The sequence below is a fragment of the Etheostoma spectabile genome, chromosome 12, assembly GCF_008692095.1.
Source record: "Etheostoma spectabile isolate EspeVRDwgs_2016 chromosome 12, UIUC_Espe_1.0, whole genome shotgun sequence".
NCBI classification, from domain to species: Eukaryota; Metazoa; Chordata; class Actinopteri; order Perciformes; family Percidae; genus Etheostoma; species Etheostoma spectabile.
Genome location: NC_045744.1, coordinates 11,222,720 through 11,240,844, shown reverse-complemented (window position 1 = coordinate 11,240,844; position 18,125 = coordinate 11,222,720). Strand labels below are relative to the sequence as shown.

At 38.8% G+C, this 18,125-nt stretch overlaps 1 long non-coding RNA gene across 1 annotated transcript; it reads right to left on the bottom strand.

Moving 5' to 3' along the window:
• Nucleotides 1–4,782: 4,782 nt before the first annotated feature.
• LOC116698543 (uncharacterized) lies at nt 4,783–17,296 on the bottom strand. Its single transcript, XR_004334245.1, has 3 exons — nt 17,136–17,296; nt 8,001–8,003; nt 4,783–4,802 (listed from the first exon to the last, which is right to left on the bottom strand). It is a non-coding gene; the product is annotated as an uncharacterized LOC116698543 (long non-coding RNA).
• Nucleotides 17,297–18,125: the final 829 nt, after the last annotated feature.

Below are 18,125 nucleotides of genomic sequence, written 5' to 3'. Positions count from 1 at the left end.
AACGAGGAGGAGGAGGGAGAAAAAGACAGAGAGCGGACAGATTAAGTCTCAGGGAACGGTCTGTGGCGGGGAATCAGAGAGACGTAGTTTGAATGAGACTGCTTGCGGGTGCTGGACGTCTATCAGGCGGAGCAGTTGCCTGGAATAACAAACAGAGACTGTCAAGATGACGAGCATGGATGGTGGTCCCTACCGTAAAGCCTTTTCCTTCTCCAGAGAACAGAGAAAGAAAATTAATTCCATTTTAGTTCTGGAAAGTGTGCCCACAGAGGATAGTAAAACCCTGTTGGATGAATACTACAGAGCAACATATGAAACACGACTTCCATTCACATTTATCAGAAGGAAATATTTGGCTGAATATTGAGCTGAATACAAAACATTATATTACAGGTTAAACTTAGGTTATCCATTACTTTAAAGCTTTGGTAACTTTTTTATATTAATGAACGTCCGTTACATTCAAGCCATTGCCAAATGAGTTGATACAAAGCTAATTAAGACCAGCAGCTCCACAAAACTCTCTCTGTATTTCTCAGTATGGCTAATTTACAAAATGGTGTCATCCGGCGATTTGCGCGCGCAGAAAAATCAAGCAAGTATAATTACCTCTTCTGAAGAGTCCATCATGTTTTTGTGTTCTGTGTCCTGCCTGACTACAAGTAACTGCAAGGAGGAGGGGTGGGGGTAGTGTGAAAGGCTTGTATCATGTGGATGCACCAACAGTTTTGTTACTTAGAATTCCTCATGGGAAAGACAGTTTAAAAAAAATCTCGATCCAAATTAACATGCAAAAATACAGTTGAAGCACTGTCTGTCTATAACCCTAACCCTAAAGCCATGTTGTCCAATCAGAAGCCTTTAAACAAAATGGCGCATCAGTCACTCTGTAGCGCATTTGGACGCCTCTGTTCCTCAATATAGTGGAAGAGTAAGGCCACGGTCCAACAGAGCACAGTGTTTAACATGTCTTCTTGTTGATGACGCTCCGATCAGACCAGTTGAGTCTTTTTGTTATTCTCGCTAGGCAACCGTCAAATCATACCTCCTGAGCCAACCGTTATTTTTCTGTAAAGTTAAATGACAAAGGGGAAATATTCAGCACATTGAGCAGTTGAGATGTTTTTGCCTACCAATGTTCAAGCCTTGGTTGTAGTTGAACACCCGGCTGTCTGCCAGTTCACTTCACCAGAGGCACTACCATCCACAGCTGAAAACTCTGTGCTGGTGAGTGTTGAAAAAAAGAAGAAAAACACATCTGTTCTGGTAAAAAAAACAGTCAAACGTTGGGTAAAAAAACTAAGCAAGTTGACTTAAAGTAAAGAAAACTGGAGTTAGTTTTATATGATTGAGTTCACTTTCCTTTAGTACTGTATTCCCCATTAGGATTCATTGTGGCATGCACTCAGCATGACATACCTATAAGCTGTACAAGATACAGTTTTTCTTTCTTTCTTGTAATACAAATAAAATTACACACAGTGCAACACAAACTTTTTTTTTTACTTATTTCTGCTTGTGGTTCCTCTCTGAGGTTACGGCCATTGTTGGTGAACAAGCAATACAGTTCAGCTGGTCAAACATTGCATTGAAAAGGGGCCTATCCAAACCTTTCATTAGCGTGAGTAATGACGAGTAATGTGAGGTGATAATAGCAGAGTTTAGCCAAACAAGACATGCGGCCGGTGTAGGTTACAGATTTAACAATAAAACAGATGTTGGTGCTGAATCAAACGTCTTAAAAACTGTCCATTCTTTGCGTTTCTGTGTTTTAACTGGAATTCTTTCACAAGTAAATCTGAATTTTAACTCTATTAGACCTAAGCCTAAAATCAGCCTTATAGTTATTTTTTTTTATTTAAAATATATTGTATATCATCTCTCTTTTCAGCACAGATTGATCTTAAAATTGATGTCAGTCATTGGGGTTTACTGTAGAATATATCTGATGAAACTGTGTTAATACGTATCCACTGTATGCTTTAATTTTACTGGTGTAGTCTCCAAATACATATTATCTAGTTATATGAAAACATATGTGTGATTATCACCATTCAACATATTACTTGTTTGCTAAACATAAGAATATGTTTAATTTAAAATATTATATGTATTATATATGCAGTGTGTATATATATATATGTATATATATACACACACACACACTGTATATATAATTCTGATGTTCCATTATATTTTAATTAAATACTACATATAAAAAACTGTAATGGGAACATCTTAACTGACATGATATGTTGTACTGTTATTACAATAACAGCAATTCATAAGTGTATTGGCGTTGTTATGACTTTTCTCTCTGATACAGAGTTACACATTGCAGTGACCTCACTCCTGAGTCTCATTTAATTTTTCTCCCTCTGTGCTCTTCTGGTGCCTTTGAAATAAAAGCAGCATGTAGTAGGGTCGACTGAGGTAGCTAAGTCCTTAGCTCTTCAGTGCAATATGTTACTACTCACGCATCTCACTATGTGTGTGTACGTGTGTGTGTGTGTGTGTGTGTGTTTGTGTGTGCCTCACCATCTGGCCGCCATCAGCCGAGGTCCTGCTAACAAACAGTACCAGCTGGCTGACTGGACAATCAAAGAGTTGTACCAAAGCAGACCAGAAGCAGACAGAGGCTGAGTCTGACCCTCAATGTGGGAAAATATTGAGTGTATGGTCTTGATTGTGACATAAAGGAGATTAATAATACTTAAGTCATATCAGTTACAAAACTACAAACCAGTATTCATCTATGCTATTTCTCATGCTTCACCCTTCTTCCCTCCATCGCAGGATGACTTTAATTCTTGCTTTGATAATACTTGATGATGCTTGTATATTTATCTATGTATGTTGATGGAGATAAAGAGAGTATGAGTGGATAGAGATGAAGGACTATGATGTACATTTATGTTTCATGTGTGTGAGTATTCATGTCATAAACCAATGTTTTATGTGAGGGTACTATCAAATCATTTTCTGTATTCATTAAGAGATTGCAAGCAAAAGTCAAAGGCACAAGGCAAAGAAAAAAGGTAATTACAGTATATAAAAGTACTGCTAAATATTGCCTTATTGATGAGAACAAGGCTGATAGTCTGGAGGGGTCGGCTATGTGGGAGAACTACAACAAATGCAGTAAAAGTGTTTAATAATAAAAATAGCCTAAAGCATGCTGCACATGTTTACTTTTGGAGCACCGGTCCAGAAAATAACATCCGTGTTGTATTGTAGTCATTATTTGTGTTATGTTGCTGACAATATATTTACATATTGTGCTAAAGGTTAATCAACAACTGCACTTAAATATTAGTTTGAGACACTTGTACTTAACATTACTTGTTGTTTCCATTTAGTGTTACTTTATCCTTGTTGGCTGGTAATACTTCTATACTTCTTCTACACTTGTTAATCAAGGAAAACACCAAAACGCACACTACGTAAGTCCATCTCTTAATACTTCCCCTCAATACTACAACTTCCTGTCTTTTACCCTGTCTGTGGCACTTAGCCAATTCCTTCCTACTGAAAACATCTGTAGTTTAATTTTTATAAAAGCTTGACTCAGGCTTAAAGGACTATTCCGGCGCAAAATGAATGGTTACAGAAGGATTTATGAAATCAGTCTTAGATGTAATTTTCCCATTACATAACACATGGGTACCGAGTTGACCGTTTTCTGGGTAATGTTTTCATGCTAATCAAATGTGACCAGTTTTAACGCAAACCGCAAAATAGCTTGCAACGCTAGCTGTCAGGGCACTGGTAAAGTAAAAAGAATTTACTATTTCTAAACAACTAGACTCAAAATAGCACCACCTGTCCTCGTTAGCATAATGAGGGTCCCTACACGTAAACTGAAGCATTGAGAACTTTCCCAAGATAGCGCCTGCCTGTATACGCTAACAATACAGTCTTTATAAACTCTTACTAAACTTGTAATATTTTTAATAAACTGTCTGTACACTTACAAGGTTCTCAATGCTTCGGTTTATATGTAGGGACCCAGGGCAACAGTGTGGCTCATTAATGCATTTTTATTCGTTTTTGGACAACAATGAAAATCCATGATTCAAAGGAATAAACTTTGTAATAAGACAATACTTGTTGAAAGGAATTTGTTGACAAAAAGAAAACCATAAAACATTGCTTGCTTTATCGTTTAATGATGAGATAAGAGTCGGGGCCAAACCAGACACAGCGGCAGTAACACTAAGAGGACAAAAATATCCTGCCAAGCGCCTAAGCCTTTGTAGCTGCTCTGTGATCAGCCGTGTAGCTGGCGCACTGCCTCAGTCTGCTCATTGTATATTCAACAAGTATCGAGAATCATGACGCAGATTTTTAATACATTGTGGAAATTGCCTGACCGTCTGTGCAACTCACACTGAGTGAGTCAGTGCATCATTGTTATGTCCACCTTCCTCGAAATGGCCCCTACCGACTAGACTGGACCAAACCACAGCAGAAAGAGAACAAAGCATGGCCTCTGGCCCCGGTGTTGTTCCCACACTTCCACTGCTAATCACAGAGTCCATAACACAGGACAAAACAGGCTTACATGCCTGTGTTGGCATTTGCATCAAAACAATTTTTGAGGAGGAATATAATACAGAATGAGGGAAAACAATAAGATCATTCTAAATCTGGGGAGACAATCTAAATGGCATGTTGCAAGCATATCATGTGTTCTCCTTTTTTAAAGTTCTCAGATCCATTCGTCCCCGCAAACATTCGATCCAGTCCCGTCTGTTTTCAGACACATCATGCATGTTTAAAGGTTAGAGTTTTTGATCTTTCTCCGTGGAATACAGTGTTTGTTTTTTCTGTGTGTGTGTGCACCGACATCTTGTGCAATCAGAGAAGATCCCAATCAGCCACCCACAAAATAAAAAAACAGCATGCTCGTCACGACTGTAGAAACAAAAAAGAAATAAGTCATGGGTAATTTTGTCCATCCATCATCCATCCATCATCCATCCATCTTCGTCCGCTTATCCAGTATTGGGTCGCAGGGGGAGCACCTCCAGCATGGAACCCTGAAGTACCCTTTCCCGAGCCACATTAACCAGTTCAGACTGGGGGATTCCCTAGGCGTTCCCAGGCCAGATTGGAGATATAATCCCTCCACCTAGTCTGGGTCTTCCCCGAGGCCTCCTCCCAGCTGGACGTGCTTGAAACACCTCCCTAGGGAGGCGCCCAAGAGGCATCCTGAACCACCTCAACTGGCTCCTTTCGATGCAAAGGAGCAGCAGCTCCCACAGATGACTGTTCTTCTCACCCTATCTCAAATGGAGACGCCAGTCACCCTCCTGAGGATGCCCGTTTTGGCTGCTTGTATCCTGTGATGGGTCATTTTGTCTCTTTTTCTAACTGTTCAACACTGACAGAAATGTTCTGTAATCATAAAAAGTAAAACTCTAGAACAAAAGCCAACATGACAACACACACACACACATTATATATATATGTATATACACAGTATAGATTTATATAAAATCTAGTTCATTAAAATGTAGCATGGATAAATGAGCCCCAAGTGGTGTTAAAGCTCTTTTTGAAAGGTTGTGTGCAATGACTCCATAATTCTGCAAAATTGTCGTGACATTTTCAGTGATCGTGTATTGTGTCTTCGGAGGCGAGCCTGGATGCCCGGGAGGTCTGAGGGCTGTGACTCATGCTTAAAGCCTTTGCGCCTGTGACATGGAGAAAGGAAATAAGAGCCAGATGCCAACAGATATCCACAAACACATGGCTCACACGATGGCCCCTGCTCTGTGTGTATTCCCAGCAGTCATACACAAAGGATTTAGGTGTGACTTAAGTGATTTTCCAGTAGTGATTTTACGTCAAAGTACAAACAATATGAATACAATTCTAAGAAATTCACCTTAAAAGCCAAAAGAAGGCCGACAAAACACACACACACACACACACACACACACACACACACACACACACACACACACACACACAGCAGGCATTTACAGTATGAGGTATCATGGGTTTTAATTGTTTACTCTGCAACCTATGATTTGGTCCTGGTTTTTATGATGTTCTTTTTTTTTTTCCAGAGTTTTGGCATAAATGAAAATGTTTCAGCTAAAACAGATTTTCCCAACCGTGTTCTACATTAGTAGAATTTAAGTTTCCATCACTAATATCTTAAGGTACTGTGGTGTGCTGCCAACTAATCTGTAAAAATCCAGGATGCACCAGTTTAACTTTCACCATCTGCTTATGTAGTTGTTTCAAATAATTTATTTTTTTATTTATTTTTACAAATTTTACCTATTTTGATGCAAAAACTTGAGCACTCCTGCTGTAAAATTTTATTTTTTTATCCATCATCCATCTATTTGTGGCAAACTCATATGTAATATTTTGTCAGTATAAGGCCACAAAAACTGTCTAAATAAAGTTAAAACCTCACTGGAAAGGCCTCTAACTTAGTATGTGCACACTTTTCATGAATGTCAAGACAGAACATAGCACAGTGGTGGCAGATGTACACAGATCTTTGTCTTAAGTAAAAGTAACAATAACACAATTTAAAAATCCTCCAATCCTCCAAGTAAAAGCCATGCATCTAAAATCTTACTTAGTAAAAGTACATGTATATTATCAGAAAAACGTACTTAAAGTGTCAAAGGTACTATGCATCAACACATAATTAGCATTTCACTATTTTAGCTAGTCAAGGTGGAGCTAATTTGAACTAGTTTAGTCCAGTTGCCCCTTAAAAAAAATGTCAAATGGAGAAGGGCAGCCTATCCTGTGTGGTTACACGGGTGGGTGAGAGTATGTATGTACACAATGTGTAGAGGAGGTATATGTCAGTAAAAAGGAGTGGTCAGGATAACTAAATATAAAAATTATTCAGAAAATTAGAACCGTTCTTTTTGCTGCCTTTACCTCTCCCCTTTGGTACTATTCTCCTGTTGGGAAAGGTGGGTGTCCTCTGCTTTCATTCTAGTCCATCTTACAGTTTATTGCACAAGGATGTTTTATTTTATTATTTACGCATGTCAACATAAATGGACATTAACTCCAAAGAGATCCCTGTGTCACAGCATCTTTATTACTAACCAACAGCTATGCAGATTTCACCTGTTACACATCCCTCAGTGTGTCTGGGACGCTGCACAAGCTGGTTGACAAAAATTCCAGAAAATTCCTGATAAAAAACAAAGACCTTTTCCCTCAAGGATGTGCTGGATGTATCATATTAAAGACAGGGTTATCTCTTACATCAGGGCTCACACTGAAAAGAGATCTGGCACAGTTGTCTTCTAAATACATGAAAGATTATTCACATCTCAGCTGGCTGTTTTAAAAATCTAAATCTATTTTGTACATCTAGAGAACATGGACAGGGGGAGTGGGGAATTATCCAAAATATGCATGTACTCTCAAAGCAATCCATCTTTCTAAAGCTCACACATTTTCACAGTGTTATTTGACTGTTATTGTTTTTTTTTACTTGTGATTTTCTGTTTTATACAAATTTTATTGGTATTGTTGGAGAAGCCTGAGACCCAAGATTTTCAGTGAGAACAACTGCTTTTGTAATTGTGCATTTGACAATAAATAACTTGAAACTTATACAAAGAGTGGGAGAAGTAATTAGAAGATGTAGCGTCACGGCGTTAGAAAAGCCTGCGGGGTGTGGAGTCCTGCAGCGGCCCGGGTTCAAATCCGACTTGCGGCCATTTGCTTCTTGTCATCCCCCTTTCACCACTGTCACTACAATAAAGGAAAAATATATTTCTTTTTTTTTTAAAGGCTGAAAGGTGGTTCATTTTAATTTAAAGTGCCCATATTATGCTCATTTTCAGGTTCATAACTGTATTTTGAGATTGTACCAGAATAGGTTGACATGGTTTCATTTTCAAAAAACACCATATGTTTGTTGTGTTGCACATTGCTGCAGATCCTCTTCTCACCCTGTGTGTTAAGGTCTCTGTTTTAGCTACAGAGACATCTTACTTCTATACTATCTTTATTGGGACTCACACATGTGCCGTAGCTAGGTAAGATCACATCAGATAGATAACTTTTTCTCCAACTTCGGTCAGTACAAGGCAGGATTAGCTGGGAGACTTCTTTTAAACGAGGGGTGCACTTGTGGAATACTTGCAGAACAGGGACATGTAAGTAGTTCTTTTGTAGATTATGGTGAACTAGTGTGTGTTTTGCACTGTTTTGCCATTGAGAATGTGCTAGCATGCTACTGTTAGCCACCTCGTCTCGGCTAGTTACGTAGAAAGCCGGAGACTGAAGGCAAGACATATTCAGAAACCCATTTCTCACTCAAAACAGTACAGATAGTTTTTTTTCCAAGTTTGTATGCGTGTGGAAGCACCAAAATAACAGCAATTAACAACAAATCCCAGAAAAAGGGATTTTTTCATAATATGGGCACTTCAAACGCTGTATGTTGTGAGGACAAATAAATAAATCATATCCACGTACGTGTATAAAGGGCATTTGTACTGATGTGCTCTAGTTGGGTTCAAAACTTGTATCTTTGACAGAATTAGTCACCTGGACATCTGTAACCTGAAACTTAAGAGTTACAATGAGGGTATTATAAACAAAAGCCAGGGGTGACTGGTTCCAATTCATGAGTCACTGACCCGCAGCGCTGCTTCTTGTTCACATAATGCTTTTCAGTTTGACATGAATCCTGATGTGAATTATGATGTTTACATTTTCTACCACATTCTTTTCTTCACTTGAGCGCACAGTGAAAGGTCTTGGTCACAGCAGGGTAGGTGTCGGGTGTGGCCAAGGTCAATAAGAGACGGTTAATAGCAGAGACTCATCAGCATATTGTTTAAACTTGTCCGATTGAGTCACTTGGCTTTGTTTTAAATTCCTGTCTATGTAAAAGTCTTACTTCAAGCATGAGAACCAATGAAATATGTTTGGGGCTTAAATGGATCATGAAATATATACTGTGCCTATACAAAAATGTACGTTGTGTAATTGTTACCTTGCTCAAAACTTACACAGCTTTCACTTGCAGTTTTTGACAGATTTATTAAGATGCATACAAAACAGCCTGAATGAACAACATAAGCACTGAAGAAACTTACATGTACTGTATGACAAGCTGTTTACGGAATGTGATGAATGAAACTATGATCCCACAACATAACTGAACTAACTTTCTCTGTTGGTTGCACCCTTTTTATAGTTGTCTTATTTCCATACCCTAGTTTTACATTGATGTAAAGATGAATAATGACTGGATATTTGTAAAATATTTTAATCTGAATTTAATATTAATATTTCTCTCATCTAACCGCTGAAAAGAAGTTGGCAAAGGGTTCAGTGTTTAGGGTCATGCATTGGTCCCTGCAGGTTTAGTGTTTCCTAATGTTGTGCAACTTCAAAGTTTTAAGATTAAACTTTGTTGACCCGGTAACAACTTTAGTGTTGCCTACGATGGAAGGTTGTGGTCGAAAGTACTTTTTCTCCTTCCTTGGCTCAGTCAGTGGTATCTGAGTCGGAACCTCTGATTGTCTTTTTCTCCCAACCAGCCTCTTTCTCTCTCCTCATTTTGCTATTTAAAATATTTATCTATTTTCCCGCTTTATTTTTGGAACACGGTAACAGTTGAATGGATTTTTTCATAGTTCAACACTAGTTTCAAGTTCTACACTGCTACATATGCGCTGTGCACTGCTACATTCATGGGCATCACACAATGTTCTTAGTGCACCATGTGCCGGCGGGGGAAAACACACAAACAACTTTTACTAGAGACTTGAAAAATAAAGGACATCTACCCCGTGCCCCTTGCCAAAGCCTGACCACAGTGTGGCCTCATCTGTCATGGTGGGTCTCTTCAATCTGTCCTTGGATCAGTGCAGCATGGTGCCTGCCTGCTTCATAACATTTGTTATCGCTGTCCCCCAAAATGCAGAAGAAATGCTTTGGACATATTTACCTGATAACACAACTGCTTCTTCACTCTACAACAGTGATTTTACATCCATGGTCAACGTGTCAAACTTCTTAAGTTTCTGGACAACACTACTATTTTCTGAGACAACTAAGGAAATTTAAACTGAGGAAGGACTACTAGTCATGCCACACATGTCATGTCATAACTCTAATAAACCCGTTGTACAGCCCCCCAATACACAGACTGACAAATGACAGCCATCACAAATCCTTGATCTCCTCCATTCCCTATTTGCATGTTATCCATATTGTACTATTCAAAAATGTTGCACTGTGTATTAATCAGTCCCTCCAGGATTTTGCGATGTGCCATTTCACGCAAATTCAACCAATCACCGTGACTTTGGTGCGACCTTCATTTTTGACCAATCACCGCAACTTTTCCGCAAATTAGACCAATAACCGGAGTTTCCCGCGACTTCAACCAATCCCAGCAGTCCCACGTGCCAGACTTTGTATCAGTATGTGATTCTGAGAGCCAATGGGCAAGCGGGAGTTAGAACAGGTTGACGTCACACTTACGTCGGCGAATTCATTTCCTTGTTTCTGCTATGAAGATGAGATGTATGTGACTTAAGCATCTCACATTTACCAACAAAACTTACAGCAAAAGGTCGTGGAAAACATTTCAGACCGCCCTGCCAACCTGTATACATTTAAACATCAATGCACGCTGTAGCGATTTTTCACTATAGAGTTGCTGAAGTGGCGGTTGTTTCAATCCTGTCAGCTCTTTGCAGCGGGCGGGGCTGCTCAGTTCCACCCAGCAACTGATGCATGCACACACTCAAACACACACGGTGGATGCAGTACAAAAAAAAAAGGAGATGAGACGACACCTACGATGACCTAAATTGAGGACAGCTGCGCTAAGTTAAAGTCCAATAAGGATTTTATCAAACCGTTTAAATGTGTGTCCCAGGCCAGGTTAGGAAATTAACAATGTAAAGATCAACAAGCCACTGACAGATCTGTTCAAATTTGATTCATTCAATAAATTGTAAGTTTTTGTCTTAAATCCACCAGCCATTTTCATATTATAGCAACATTTGCAGCACCCTGAGCCTTTTTGGTAAGGTCACTAGGAAAACTCAGCCTACAGTAGTTTTATTTTCCTCAAAACAAGTTTATTTTTTATTTTTGAAGAACTATACGAGAAAAAAAAAATCTTTCTTTCTTGGTCTCCCACAATTTCATTGCAACAGACATACAAAAGACATCACAACTTTTATTGCAGTATTTTACAAGAGCTCCTGCAAAATCAGGCATTTTGGGCTGCAACAATCTCAAAAAAAGGCCTGCAAAATTATGGAGGGATTCATTAACCTAAACTTCTGATTGCACTGGACTTATCTGACAACATTTAAGCACATCACTGTACATATGAGCATGACTTTCTCTGTAAACTTAGTCTATTTTGTGTATTTGTATAATAATAATAAGTAATGTTTATAAGTAGTTCCACTTGTAGCACAGCTTTTTTTTTATCTCCAGCTATCTAATCTTATTTTTCTTACTTCTGACACCAACACCTAAATAAATTCCTTGTGCACATGGCGAACAAAGTCCAATTCTCACTACAAGAGTAGCCAATATTTGACAAAATGTCTCAGGGATCAGAAGACTTAAAAAATTGTCGTCCAGAAATTATGCATGGAGAAAAATACATGAAACTGAGCGCTTGTTTCATGGTCTGCTGGTTAACATGAATGATTTTCTCCAGAATGTTTACATTCATTTACTGCCCTACCATGCTGTTGAATATTACTGTATACCATGTCTTATTATTATAATTATTTTTAAATGTAATCTAATTCAGGTGACAAAGATAAAAAAAACAAAAATCTGGTCAGTTAGATATTGCTGTCTCCACTCAGTGGTTGTACACACAGTGTAGGGCTAATGGAGTCTACCCGCCTCTGTTTAAGTGTTTCCATATTGCCAGATTGCCTTTAGGTCATACATTTACATTTGACCTTTCTGCCTTGCCAATTCACGTACCATTTAATACTGGGACATCTTAATGTTTCTTGGCACTGGAACACAGATAGAATAAAATGGCTCCATTCTTTTTTGTGAGCACGCTGCCAAAATATCAGTGTGCTTATGAATTTCAATGTGCAGGCCTGATCTTGATGATTTATTGACTTTTCTATGCTTCCAGCGGCATTGTTTATAGAGTCCTTTGAGGATTTCTCATATACATATTGTTTCAGTATACTAATGTAAAGCTATTGATGCGTCAAACCAGAAGAAAAGGCAAGCCTTCCAATGAGTCTGAGTGATGCACAGACGGACACAGGTGATAATTAGTAAAAAACAGAAAACATATTTTTTAAATGTTCTACTTTTGGAACTGGTAGCTGCTATGGTAAACTTTAATTTGAATGTTTGCCGCAGGACAGCTGCTGGTGGGCCACTCAGGATTGAAACCTAATGGTAGGCATTAAAGGGAAATTAAGGGGCCCACATGGCCTCTAACTAACTTGATCTCCTAGCTAGCCAGCGACTTTGGTCTTTACTCAGAAGAAATTTCAAAGTTGAGGACATCAGAGCATAAGCAGCACAGATTCATAACTGGAGCCACACTGCTCCCACAGCAGCTTGTTGTTTCTCTCTTTATGTTTCACTGGGCCAGAGTTTATTTGATGAATTGACACATTGAAAACAGTTTCTTTGCAAGAAGCAGATGGTGCTGAGCTGAAGATTTAAACACAAAAGGCCCCTATGTAGAATAACTGCAGCTGCCACGGGAGCTGACTGTTTAACTGAAGCCCAAAGATGTGATGACACTCAATCTGAAATACATTTATCCTTCAAACCGAGTGAACACGGACTGATATATTGTGATGAGAATAACTAGGCTTAATGCTAATGCCGTTCCTCTTCATACATGGAACCTTTATGTTCTGTACACTGTCAGATTATCTGATTTGAAGGAAAGGCTTTTCAGATGATAAAGGGTTAACACCTGTCTTGCTCACTTGTCAGTGTAAGAGTACACCGGTTTATGACCTGTTGCTGACATCCTTTGTTGTATTCACTGTAGAATCTTAATTAAAAGGCATGATATGACATGAGCTAGTGAAATTTGGGCATTGCTTGACAGACAAAATTTAACTGAATCCAACGGTTTCATGAAACATGGAAGGCAGCTTTGTTAAGCAGATTTGTCCAACACTACTACTCATTGTTTTACTCATGGTTAATTAAATTTGTAGCAAAAAATGTTTAATAAAGAACCTGTCTTAATCATTATTTCCTTTTTTATAGCCCAAGGAAAACTGAAGCTAAATTTTCTGATTGTTCTATCATGTGGTCAATGTGAGCAGCCTAAAGTTTACTTTGGAATGAAGATTCAGTTATATATTTTACAACATAATATACTACAATTACTTAATCTAGGTTGTGTGCTTTAATTCGATGTTCCTATTAGCTTCTTTCATTTTCTTGTGTAACATAAGTTGGTAAGTTAGAGTTTTTGAAATTTGTTTCATAAAAGTGATATCTAAATGGCTCCAATTATTTTCATTAAATAATTATTCAAGTAATGATGGCCACGCCTGTTCTGCAGCCTGTTTCAATACTCTTGTGCTTTGTGAATGTCTCTGTGCCAACTGACTTTACCAAAAACTGAGTCACTGCTAACAGCTCATCTTGAAATACAAGAATAAACCACATCTTATTAAAAGGGGTGTGCATAGGAGTCGGTCAAAAGAGCAAAGTAGCAGTTTCTTCTTATGCTCTTGGTATACAGGTACCCAACCTTACTTTAACATGTATAGGTGGAGCAAACTTTCTCCTGAGAGGCTTAGTCATACTGTGTGAAGTGATGCTCTGGAAATTAACTGGACTCCTCAGTGTTGTAAAGTTCCATGAACAAAACTTTAAGAAGTGCTGTTGCTGTTTTAAGAATCAGTGTGAAGATGCACCTGCCTAAAGTTGCTGATGTGTGTGCACAGTGCATTGAGTTTTATATCTTGATAATAACCTGAAAACAGTCACAGCCTCATCGGGAATTGATGTGTGATTTTCTGTCAAAATCTGAACCTCAGCCTGATGTTCGAGTAATTCGAGGTCAAAACTAATTATCTAACTTTAAAATTGCGAGGACACGTACAACGTTTTGCATGGCCCAGGTAGGAAGTCATTTGGGGAATTACTGTATGCACATGAAAATCAAGATCATTTGTGTGTCTTCCTAAACTGCTACAAATCCTTGTTGAAAAATAAATCTGTTGTATGATGTGACAATGCTATGGTTACGAAATGACTCAAACGTTAAGGTTATGGGGAGCTTTGTTGTCATGGTTGCAATAATAAACACGTGGTTAGGGGATGATTGTGGTCATGCTTTAAAAAAAAAACAGTGTTGACTAGCAGATCAGAGTTGAGTCCAATATTGATTTTTGGGTCTATGCTGCTGAAAAATTGAAAGAGACGATCTATATATCTTATTCAGGCCGGGAAGTAGGGCAAGCTTTGAAGCCATTTTGACATAGTGGCCAAACGGTTGAATTACAACTTCCGGGTCTGTCATGTAATTCACAAATCAGTGGGTAAATTTCATTGAGCGTCACAACCCCAGTAGTAGCTACAGAGTGAGGCATCTCACTTCTGTACCATCTTTGTTGGGAGTCGCACATCCACAGTAAGTACTGCTGGCTAGTCAGTTGCAGAGCATGAGGGAGTGCCATGCTAGCAGCTAGGCAAGCATTATAATGTGTGTTACTAAGGGATGCACAATCATCACGGAAGTAAAGGCTGGACTACAATTGAGCTGTTTGGAGCGGTTTGTGAACAGTGTTTTCTGTGGGAGATGGTAAGTCCCTTTGGGGTGGACTTTGGGCTTTTTCAGTTTGTGAACCTATAGGTTCCAGGATACAGTAGTTGCATGCCTGATAGTTGCATGGCTGTCCCTCACTTTCCACTTTCCATGTGCAACAAGGCAGGCCTACTTGGTTTGGTTCTGTTTTTTCCTATCCTGGAATGTATGTGTGGTGTAGCCAGAACTTACTCAACGCTTTGGAGATATGTCTGGCAATGCAAAACTAATTTAAAACTAATCCAATATGCAAGAAATTTCGAGAATCCCAGTTTTAAATGACCACTACTGTCACTTTGTAACTGGGAAAGAATATCACATTTTTAATATCAATCAATCAATCAATCAAGTTTATTTGTATAGCCCTTTACAATAGCCGAAAGGTACCCAAAGTGCTTTACAACAAAGCCATAAAACAATACATAACACATACAAAACATACAGATTCAATTAAAAGTGCTATAGTGGTGCAGCGCTGCAGGACATTAAAATACGATGCTAAACACGAAAGTTGGTTATGTAATCCTATAATTTAGTATCAAACAACATGTAAGTGGTTTTGAACCCATTTGACACCACGAGCATTTCAGTAAATCTGATTCTCCTCAACTGGAGCATGACACTTTCTTTTTGGCATTTCCGTAATTAGCTAAACAACTTCAAACATTCCCACAAAAGCAAAATTTCAGTTGGTCATGTGCACCAGGAAGTAACGCAGACAAGGAATGAGAAGGATATTCTTACAGGACGATACATAAACAAGATGTTTCGGGGGGGGGGGGGGGGGGGGGGGGGGGGGAAGAAAAGACCGCAGGGTGTTCACTCATCACTGAATGAGCCAATCAGACAAACACAGACAACGCATTTGATTACAAATTTGTATTTTTGTGAACATTAATGAGCTCTAAAGACAAGCCCTGAGGCTTTAATTGAAATGAAACAGAAAAAAATGACGCTAGTACATATAACCCTCCACCCTGGCAACCATCAGTAGTATTCTGTGGGTCGGGCTCAGTCATGGCGGATACAGAGCAATAGAGAAAGACAAGGAAAGAGCGTGAAGGGCAGCGATGGGATCCCTTCTCTTCCTTTGAGAGGACTGACATTTGGAACAAAGAGGCCAGTTATGTGGGCAGTTCTGACTGGGACAGGCCGACTGACAGAGGCCAAATACTCCCAGCCCGCCACATCAACCTCCCACGTAGGGTGGGGTCACTCCGAGATGACTAATTCTCTCTCACGCACGCACGCACGCACGCACACGCACACGCACACGCACACACACACAAAGTATATACTGTTCATATTCAAAACTTCCTTAAAAACATCCGTTCTGTCAGCAAAAGATGTTCAACTGTGCAAATCTGCAAGGAAATGTTTAATGGAACTACATTTCTTGCTCTCACGCATTTCTCCCAGCACTCAGGTTTTGTCTGCAGCGCAGGTGAAAGTGTTCCTGGTAGGGTTGCCTGTCTGGTTGTCTTTCTCTTGTCACTGATACTGAGTGCATAGGTAGCCTTTGTTTTCACCTGCTATCTAGGCAACCTGCCAGACCAAATAAGACTTTTTTTATACTTTGTGAGCTTGCACCTTATATGGCTCCTTAGAAAGGCTTTGTCAATATTTCAGAATCCATTTAGTCACGGTGAATTATGCCAGCCATATTCATAAATAATAATAATAATAATAATAATAATAATAATAATAATAAACACTATTTACTGTTGTTTTTGTAGGTTACTGTAGGCTTTGGTATCACCGATGGTCAGTTGAAGTACCAGTGACAGCTTTTGCATCTTTTTCTGGAACATTTCTTTGTTGTGTCACAAGCTCTGTTAAAAGGGGAAATGATGAGATTTGACATGTGTGTGGCTGACGCTCTCGTTGGGCTGTTAATGTTAATTTGATAAGTTCTATAGAGCTGGATGTTCCCTAGCAACATAATATTTGGCCATAAATAGAAACTAATGGACAAACATCGGCCAGCTTGGCTACCTTCCAATCACCACCTCTGGTTTCAATGTCAATTTTTATGAATGATTACTTCTCAAACGCTGCATGTATGAACTTTGCAAATATTGTGATATTAACATAAGCCAGAGGAAACTCACTGGGACAGGAAATATTAAACAGGTGAGGAAAGGAGTTGTTTGTTTTTCACACCTTAGTTTCAAAGTCGTCAATGTTGAGTCTTCCTTGTTTGGTAAAGTACATAGGAATATTCAATGCTGAGCTTCACTGAGACTTTAAGTTTAGTTTTTGCAACATTATACTAGTTGGAGGACATCAAATTACATACAATACAAAGAGTCAAGTATAAGATACTTATAACCTCCGCTAAGAAGGTTATGTTTTTGGCTCAGTTTGTCTGTCGGTTGGTTGGTTTGTCTGTCAGCAGGATTAAGGGAAAACTGCTGGCCAGATTTTCATGGAACTTGGTGGAAGGGTGAAGCATGGACCAAGAAAGAACCCATTACATTCTGGAGCGGATCCAAAAAACTTTTTTTAATAAATAAAGTTTTTCCGGATTTGTTGTTAGTTTTGTTAACATTGCAAGAAAGGGCATGTGTGCTACATCCTTGTTGTGTCCAAATAAAGAGGAAAAATGACTTCCCGACTGGGAGAATTCACACTGCATTAACATTGTGAGATATTAATAGGGCATGCCTTGGCAGAGGTCTGTTCTCTTTAAGTGCTCTATTAAACTCCATTGTAGTCGTTGATATAAAGCTATTAAATATGCAGGAGTCCAGGTTACTGGGTGACATGGTAACAAACCAACACAATTTATGTAGACAGTATATGATCGTCAACAAAATCACTCCAAGTCAAGTCATTAAACCTTCCTTTTAAAAACTGTGCTGGCTACTTATTATTGTAAATATGTCCAAGGTAACTTATTCCTTTGCCCCAAAGAGCTTGATTGATATCCAAAAACTTTTAAAAAACATCAATGCGCCACAGTGTGACTCCGATTGAATGACGTGTTTTTATTATGATGAACATGGACACTGTACTGTATTTTGAGGCAACACCACAGTTGAATTACCTGCTGGTGCTGTGTATTCACTAGAGCACCACATGTGCGTTAATCCGTCACAAAAAAAAAAAAATTAAATATCTGCACTTATATAGCACATTTCTACACAAAATTATTTATTTAAGACCGATTTTTAAAGATTTACTTCCTCAGTAGAAAGAAATAGGCTTCAGGCAGACAGGGAAGGGAAAACGGAAAGTATTGAGAGACTGACTAACACATTGTGGTTTTGGCCTTTAATGGGATTTGTTAAAGATAATGAAATTCTTTTTTTTTTTAGAT